Source organism: Octopus bimaculoides, chromosome 19, assembly GCF_001194135.2.
Source record: "Octopus bimaculoides isolate UCB-OBI-ISO-001 chromosome 19, ASM119413v2, whole genome shotgun sequence".
Taxonomy (NCBI): Eukaryota; Metazoa; Mollusca; class Cephalopoda; order Octopoda; family Octopodidae; genus Octopus; species Octopus bimaculoides.
The window spans coordinates 26,578,227-26,587,422 of record NC_068999.1 but is presented as its reverse complement, the minus strand read 5'-3'; the positions used below and the strand labels follow the sequence as shown (position 1 = coordinate 26,587,422).

Sequence of the window (9,196 nt, the reverse complement as noted above, 5' to 3'; positions counted from 1 at the left end):
TGTGTGTGTGTGTGTGTGTGTGTGTGTGTGTGTGTGTTTGTGTACGTACACATGCATGTTAGTACATGCTTTGAATTTAAAACTCAGAGCAAGATGCAGCAGATAAGTTGTAGCAGTTTTTTAAGCCCTTTGTTTGAGTAAAAAGTTGATCTTAAAGAATTTAAAGACCAGTCCTTCTACTGCCAGCAGAGAAAAGTAAATTTCCTAGGGTTCACCTGGTGAATCCTTCCTCAGACAGATTTTTACAATTATAGCATCAACAGTGATCAAAAATTCAGTGAAATCTTCAACTATTGGAAATGAAAGTCAGAAAGAAAAAAAAATGGAAGGTAGAAAGTACAGAAATATGCAGATGGAAACAAACTCACAGGTTTTGTCTGTTCAAAACCATTTATTGATCTTTGCAACCTGTATCTCAGTATATTCTTCTGATAGACAAAAATCTTGATCAATGGGTAAGAGTAATATACTTGAATCATTAAACAGAGCTCTTTCACTCCCTGCTCAATCAAATCAATTTTATTGATCTACTAGTGGAAGAACTACTAACCTCACCACAACTCTTTGAACTTAAAAAAATGACACACCACTAAATGGAATCCAAGCAGTTCACTAGAACTGACAATCCTATGACTTTGATTGTATTTCTGGGTGAAAATCTATAAATATGGTCATATAAACTAGGGACATGTCATCATCTGTCAAGATGGACTGAGGTCCAACATGGCTTGCTTTCCTTCAGCAGTCTCTATATGATTACTTTGCCTACTAGAAATACTAGCCAGATCTGACACATTGCATATGTAGTCTTAAACATTCTGTATCTGGGAGAAGGGGGAGACAGTCATGACTGAAATGTCTTGATTGTAGATCTCCTTGATCAGGGTTGATCTGAAACTAATGAAAATTATAATAGTGTTAAAGGTAATGTATAGTTGATAAAAGCTGATAGAGAATAAAATGACCTTAGCTCATTTACACTTGGTCTTTCCCAACCATATCGTTCCAGACTCAGTCCAAATGTGTGGCACCTGGGGCAGGTATCTTCTACTGTAGCTCCAGGCTGACCAAAGCTTGTGAGTGGATTTGGTAGCCAAACTGAACGAAGTTTGTCGTGTATGTGTTTGGTAACTGGTGTGCTTTGTTTACATCCCTGTAATTTGGCAGTTCAGCATAAGAGACCAGTAGTAAAAGTACTGGGCTTATAGAAAATAAGTATCGAGGTGGTACCCCAGCTCAGCCACAGTCCGATGACTGAAACAATTTGAGATGAAATGTGTGTACATGTGTACCCTTGTCTTGACATCATGTGATGCTTATAAATGAATGTTATCATCATACAAGTGATATTGTTTGTTTCCAGTCATCTGTCAAAAACCTGTCTGCTCATGAGCAAATTTTACCTCGCTTGGAAATAGGTGAGAGTTGATGACAGGGTGGGCATTTAGCTGTAGAAAACTTTGCCTCAATGAATTCTAGGTTTTGCTTCTATGTCTGGAATTTATTCTGTATATCTACAGATTCAACTATAAGAACTTATTCAGTTCACAGAAGTTCCCATACATAGCTGCTCTTAAACTTTTCTGTTATGACCTGGAAAATTATAGGAGGACCAGTTAAATTTTGATGTGATCCACTTTAGACTCTACTTCACGTGGTATAGACTTTTCTTTAGCATGTATCACTGATAGTGCTTCAGACTTGAAGCAAATGACGATCGAGATTTCACAACCATCTCAAGTGTAGTCAAGCACTTATAATCCCACAGTAGAATACGTGGCAGTAAGTATTCATACTTACCTCCATTGCAAAGAGGTAATTATAGATAGAGCAGTGATTATCCATGGGTTACTCTGTGTGGTGATGATGGCAACATATACTGCACCAGGGCTCAGTTCTCATTTCCCCTCCCATTCATCATTGTTCTCCAGATCATAAGAGGGATTTAAGACCGTCTACCCTCGGGAACTATAATATGCTGGTGATCTTGCTCTCATAGCGGAATCTGTAACAGAATTAGAAAAGATGTGATGCATATGGATAAGGACAGTTGCATAAAGGAATGTCAATCACTTAAAGTAGATGGAACTTGTGGAAGAGGAAGACATGAGACGAAGGCTGATGTCCGGATGCTGAGCCTTATAGAAGAGATGACAAATGGCCCAGGATGATTGACATTTTGCTGTGCTTAAGAAGACCGCTCCATTACAACAAAAATGGTGTCTTAAAACGACTTTGTTATGCTTATACATATAAGTGAAGTCCTATCTCCCCTCCCCCTATTTTCATTCCTCTCCTTTCATGACATTACTTGATTGCTGAATGTTCCTGAGAGAAGAATTAGCAAATATTATATCCCATACCATCCTTAACATAACTTATCATCCTTACCCATACTATTCTAACCAATCACCCCCACCTCCTTTCTCTACCTTCAGCTACTGCTCTCTGTCTCTCTCTCTCTCTCTCTCTCTCTCTCTCTCTCTCTCTCCTGCTCTACTCCATTCTAAACTGTTCTCTTACCTTGCTATCATTCTCAATGCCCTCTCATATCTACCGTCATGACCCACTCTCCTACTATAGCCCCTCCCTCTCCACTGCTCCTACACCTTGCACATTCCTTTCTATTCTCTTTCTTGAGTCATTCCTATGTCTCCCATCTTACCCCCTTTCCATTCTGATATTTCCCATCATCTTCACTCCCACCCTTGCTCATCACTCACATTAACCTTTAACCTCTTCCTCCATCTGTTTATTCCCCTCCCACACTCTTATGAAAGCATCTACACATTCTTTCATCTCCTCCCATGACCCTTCATCTGTATCTTTTCTTATGCTTACCCTCTTGTTTGCTCTAGCACCCCATCACTACCTTTCTGTTATCTCCTCTATAGCAAAACACTTGTGCTTGCCCCTCTATCGTGCACCTTTGCCCCCCCCCTCTACCTTCCTCCTCGTTATGAGACTTTTTCCCTTTCCTTTTTCTCTGTTTTTGTATGTCTTGCAAGCTTAATAGCAACCTCACTTGTGCTAGTGGCACATAAAAGGCACCTGGTACACTCTGTAAAGTGGTTGGCTTTAAGAAAGGCATCCAGCCATAAAAACCATGGCAAAGATGACATAAGAGCCTGAAGCAGCCCTGCAGCTCACCAGTTTCTTGTCTAACTGTCCATCCCGTACCATGGAAAGCAGATGGTAAGTGATGATGGTAGTATGTGTGTGTGCACATGAATGTATATCATCATCATTGGTTTTTTTTTTTTAACATTCATTTTTCTATACTTGCATGAGCAGGACAGAGTTTATTAAAGCAGATTTTCTACAGCAGGATGCCCTTCCTGTTGCCAACCCTCACTTGATTCCAAGCAAGATATTATTTCCCTCTCACCAGACATGTTTTCACAGAATATTGGAAATGAATGACACTGTTTATATCCCTGTGACACTCATTTACAGCTATCATACGATGTCAAGACGAGAGACACACACACACACACACATATATACATATACATACAAACACACACACACACACACAAACATATATATATATACATGTACATACAAACAGGTTTTTTTAGTTTATCTCCCAAATCCACTCATGAGCTTTGATCAGCTCAGAGCTACCATAGAAAACATTTGCAGAAGTTACTATGCTGTGGGACTGAACCCAAAAACATGATTGTGAAGCAACCTTTCTACACTCTGTGTGTGTATCATCATCATCATCATCATTTAACATTCATTGTCCATGCTGGTTGGATGGTTTGACCTAAGCTGGAGAGCTGCACCAGGCTCCAGTCTGATTTGGCTTGGATTCTATGGCTGGATGCCCTTCCTAACACCAACCACTTTACAGAGTGCACTGGGTGCTTTTACATGGCACTGCACAAGTGCTTTCACATGACACCGACATGTGTTTTTTTACATAGCACTGAAACAAGACACTTGCAGGCTAATTATCTTCACCAGTGGGAGTGACCTTATTGCTTCTACTGTTGGGGTAAAAGTCTTCTTGAATACAGTAAGTCACAAGGCATCTCAGTCCTTTGTCATCTCACCTAAAAAATTCAGCATCTTGAGGTCATTCTTCAGTACTTCATCCAATGTCTTCCTAAGTCTCCCACTACCATGTGTTCCATCTACTTTGAGAGATCGGCACTTCTTTATGAAGCTGTCAGCATCCACATCACATGACCAAACCAGCACAGTCTTCTCTTTTGCTCACTGCATCTAATTCCTCTTATGCCTAACTTCTCTCTCAATGCACTAGCACTCTGACATGTACACTTATACTACACATCCAGCAGAGCATACTAGCCTCATTTCTCTCTAACCTTTGCATGTCCTCTACATTCAAAGCTCACGTCTCACTACCATGTAGAATTGCTGTCTGTATACATGCATCATACAATCTGCTTTTCACTTAGAGAGAGAAACCTTTCATAGCCAACAGAGGTAAAAGCTCTCTGAAATTCCTCCATCCTATTCTTATTCTAACTATTATGTGTGTATGAATGGATATATGTTTACATATGTGTGCATATATGTATATACATACCAAGCCTACTTGGTAAGAAGGGTGGTTTTTGTTGAACTCTTTGCAGAACACAAAAAAATCTCTCAAAGGATGGATAAACTCGGTAGAGTCATCAACCATCCAACAGTTGAGAGTGAAGAACACTATCTTTCTTCAGATATCTCTCTTGAAGGAAAATTCTGGTGTTACATCTGTGGCTTACTTTGCATACATCATCATCATTTAATGTCCATTTTTGTGCTGGCATGAGCTGGCGAGTTCAATAGGATCTGGCAAGCTAGAAGACTACACCAAGCTCCAGTATCTGCTTTGGCATGGTTTCTACAGCTGGATGCCATCAACCACTTTACAGGGTACTGCATGATTTTTACATGGTATTGGCACTAGACCATTCAACTGAGGTGAGGGAAGTAATATTGAGGGTGGTGGTTTTATGCCAGAGGATGAAATGCTAAAGTGTGATAAGGGTCAGGAACAGGTGTTTTGCTTTAGGGGAGATATGTTTAGAAAGTGGGACTTTTCTCACTTCAAAAAGCTTCATGCTTAGGAATCATTTATTTTTAACATCTCTATTGTATTGCATAACGCACCTGGACATGGCTGGAAAATTCCATGATAGAATGAAGGCATGTGTCGGCATGGGTATAAACTCTCTGCAAGAGGTGCCTATCATTGCTACATCTGTGCCTAGCACACTCACTATGGCAATTTTAATATGCTCTTTCTGTCAGTATTTTCTAAATAATGTCTTGCCAAAATGGACCACCACCAGAGTCTTTGTATACCATTCTATGTATATCTATAGACTTGTACCTGTTTTATGCTATTTAACTTTTTTCTCTATCTCTGTAACATCCTTTTATATATAGTTCTATAGTTAAGAGATGAGGAATTATTTATATTATTTACAATTGACGGATATTTGTCCTCATCTTGTTTGTTGTTAACACGTTTCGGCTAATAGACCACTACGCCATATGCCCGTAGGCAATTATGAAGTGAATTTTAGAGCTTATAAATCTAATATTCTCCTATCCTTACTTAATACCAGTTCCTATATGCTATTCATATCTGCACTCAGTCTACTTAAGAGGTTGTTGTGTCCTAGCATATGTGCTGCTTCTTTTAGTTTTCGTATTTTCCAGGGGTGTTCTCTGTCTATTATTTTAACTTCATCCCACAGGGGGAGGTAGTCTCCATTTTTCCATACCTGATCAGCTATTCCCGATTTATCTCCCCGTGTCACAGCTTTGCGATGTTCCTCTACTCTTATTTTGAGGGGGTGGCATATTTCGCCTGCATGGGATGGAGTACACACAGCTCTTAGTCATATTCTCTTCTATTGGTGATTTTACTCGAAGGAGATATTTGTGAAGTGTTGTATTACTTTTGAATACTGTCCTGATGTCATATGGGCCACATATCTTTTGTATCTTTTCGGGGAGAGGCCTTTCACATAGAGTAGACAGACTGTGGACAGTTTATTGGCCTCATCCTCTCTCTTCTTCATAATTGGAGTGGATAGTATACTTTTGGGGTAGTTGTTGCTAAAAAAATTGTTACTGAGCTTGATCATTTCTTCATGGTAGGTATCACGATCACTACTTATATTCATTGCTCAATGTTTTAGGCACTGAGCAATCCCTCTCTTTACACTGTATGGATGATAGGAATTGAAGTTGAGGTATCGTCCAGTAAAGGTCGGCTTGCAGTATACGGATGTTCTGAATCCATACTTGGTGCGTGTTATTAATACGTCCAGGAATGCCAGCTGATTGTCTTTTTCTTTTTCCATTGTGAACTGTATGGATGGCTTTATTGAGTTCTCATGATCTAACAGCACTTGGACATCTTCCTGGTGCGGCCAGAGTATGAAGGTGTCATCAACATATCGCAGCCATAAGGTTGGTTTTAGTGGTGTTCATCCTAAAGCTAAATTTTCAAAGTATTCCATGTATATATTGGCTATTATCGGTGATAATGGTTAACCCATAGCTAAAACCTCTTCTTGTTGATATATATCTGTGTCCATACTGAAGTAGGTAGTTTCTACACAGAAGGTCAACATTTCCATCAAGTTTCTTATTGGTATACTAGTGCGTTCTTTTAGGTGAGTGTCTATCACTAGTTTTTCTTGCATCACCAATGGTGCTTCACCAGTTGGGACTTTGGTGAACAGACTTATCACATCTAGACTCACCATCTGGTTGGATTCAGTGGCGTTATCCTTGATCAGTTCTGTGAAGTGGGTGGAATTCTTCACATATGGTGTTGACTTTCCTGCTAATGGACTGATTATATCCACAAGGAAGCGGCTCAGTGGATGACATGCTGAACCTCTACAGCTTACTGTGGGTCTTAATGGAATACCAACTTTGTGAATCTTAGGAAGACCGTACATGTGTGGTTAGTATACTGTAGTGTTGAGTCAGTTGTCTGTACTTCATTGGTGTAAAGTGATCCTTGTTCTTGATCAAGATCTGTGACAACTTCCTCTCTGTTTTCAAAGTAGGGTCTTTCTTTACTTTGCTGTAGCTACCATCACTTATAAGACTTGCCAGTTTTTCCGAGTAGTCAGATTTGTTCATCACCACTGTAGCATTTCCCTTGTCTGCTGAAAGTATTATGATGGAATTGTCACTCTGTTGTCTTTTGATAGCGAACATTTCTTCCTTAGTAATGTTTGGTTTGGGAAGTTTCGCTTTTTCTAGCACCTGTCTCACTTTCCATCTTAGTTCATCTCCCTGAGCTTTTGGTATCTTTATGGCTATCTCTTCAATAGGGGCTATTATGTCCAAGTATGGAATACGCTTGATGGTTGTTGCAAAGTTGAGACCTTTGTTTAGTACTGCTTCTTCAGAGCTTTCTAGATGTCGACTACTTATATTAATTACTGCTTTCACAGGTAGGTGACGGACTTCAGTCTTCATTCTCTGACCTTTGTGTTTCATAAACTTCTTAATCTGGCATGTCTTCACCATTTAAAATTTTTCTAGATCTTGTTGCATTCTCTTTCTATCATCATCTCTGGTTATTTTCCTAAGTAATGAAGATAACCTCTCTTTGATTTCATTATTTAATTGATTTTTTCCAACAGTTGTAATGGATCCTCTCATGGACGAGGGTTTGTCCTGCCCTTTCCACTATTCTTCTAGTTTTATGTGAATTCACTGGTGTCATTATATTCAAGCCAGGTGATATTAGCTTTGAGTCTCTACATCTACACAGGAAAGTTAGATGGTTTGAAAGACGAACTAGTTTTTGATGGAGTTTCTCTATATGTCTCCATATCGAGGAGGTAAAGGAACAGATCTACTTAGAACACACAGTGAATATGTGCTAAGGTAGGGATGCTGAAATCTTGAGAATGAGGAGGCCAGATGGGAGACTTTTACTTTAATAAAAGATGTGCTCAAAGCAAAGCTTCTCTTCAATAGCATCATCCTACCTGCACTCTTATATGGAAGCGAGACATGAGCTACTACATTGAGGGAAGAACATCTGTTGGTTATGACATAAGGAGCTATGGAAAGATACATGCTAAGAATATTGTTTTGAGAATATATCTGTAATGAGGTAATTCAGGAGTGGAGTGAATGACGTGATCACAATACAAAAAGCACAAGTTCCACTAGGTCATGCATGTTGCAAGATTCACAGACAACAGGTAGACCCATGAAATTGCTGAGTGGTATCCATGCTGGGATGGGGAAAGAGAAAGGTACAATCAAGAAATAATTGGAAACACATTGTGACCAGTGGTGTATAAGAATTCTGGTTGATACAATATATTTTGTATGCGTGAATATATTTGTTAAATTTGTATTTTGCAATACTCTGAAATCACTATTGTGTGTGTGTGATTGCGCAACCTACTAAATCAATCTCAAATAAATGATATTGGCTTATAGAGTCTGAGATGAAGTATCTAAAAAGATAGGATGGTCATGATTAGAATACCTTTTTACTAGATAGGCTGACCCAATCTACATCAAGCACTAATATTTTCCAGGAAGACTAAATGACAACCTAAATGTAGAAATGTCGTTCTAAAGTTGTCCTTTTTATTTGTTTTGCATAAAGCAATACTTTTTGAAAGATGTATTTTATCAGGGTAAAAATCTATGATGTTCACATGTTATAAGCAATAAATATTTTTCATTTTGTTTTTAAAAAAATTGTCTGATATTGATTTATATTGAAAAACAAAACTTTAAAACATATCATGCCATACAGTTCATGATTTTCTTGTTTCTTTTATTAAATTTAGATTCTGCTCAATTGAAGATGACTAACTTCAGCTATCTATCTTTATGGTTTCTGTTAGAAATTAGAAAGGTCCTTTGAAAGCTGAACAAACTTTTATGTAGAGCCTACCAAAATTGTAAGTATTATCTACTTACCAAAATAGTATTTTTTTTTTTTTATGATTGCTTTTAGTCACTTTCAGAGTGCTTGCCATTGTAAATTTGTAGGCATGTGTATGCCATGAAGAATATGGTGTACTTATCCTTGTTAGTGTTAACTATTGCTAATATAAAGACCATTTGAAAAATATGACAAACCTTGTTACATCTAAATTATATATTGACGTAATGAATGCATCGTTTAATTTTGGTCACATAATTAATTTTCACTTTCAAATTCATTATACTG

The 9,196-nt window shown here is 38.3% G+C and overlaps 1 protein-coding gene across 1 annotated transcript in view; it reads left to right on the top strand.

Moving 5' to 3' along the window:
- LOC106877571 (uncharacterized) overlaps window positions 1–9,196 on the top strand; it is a 62,164-nt gene that overhangs the window by 7,508 nt on the left and 45,460 nt on the right. The window contains exon 2 of the mRNA XM_014926508.2: window positions 8,811–8,924. The gene's annotated coding sequence lies outside the window, so the exon portion shown is untranslated. The remainder of the gene's footprint in view (window positions 1–8,810; window positions 8,925–9,196) is intronic.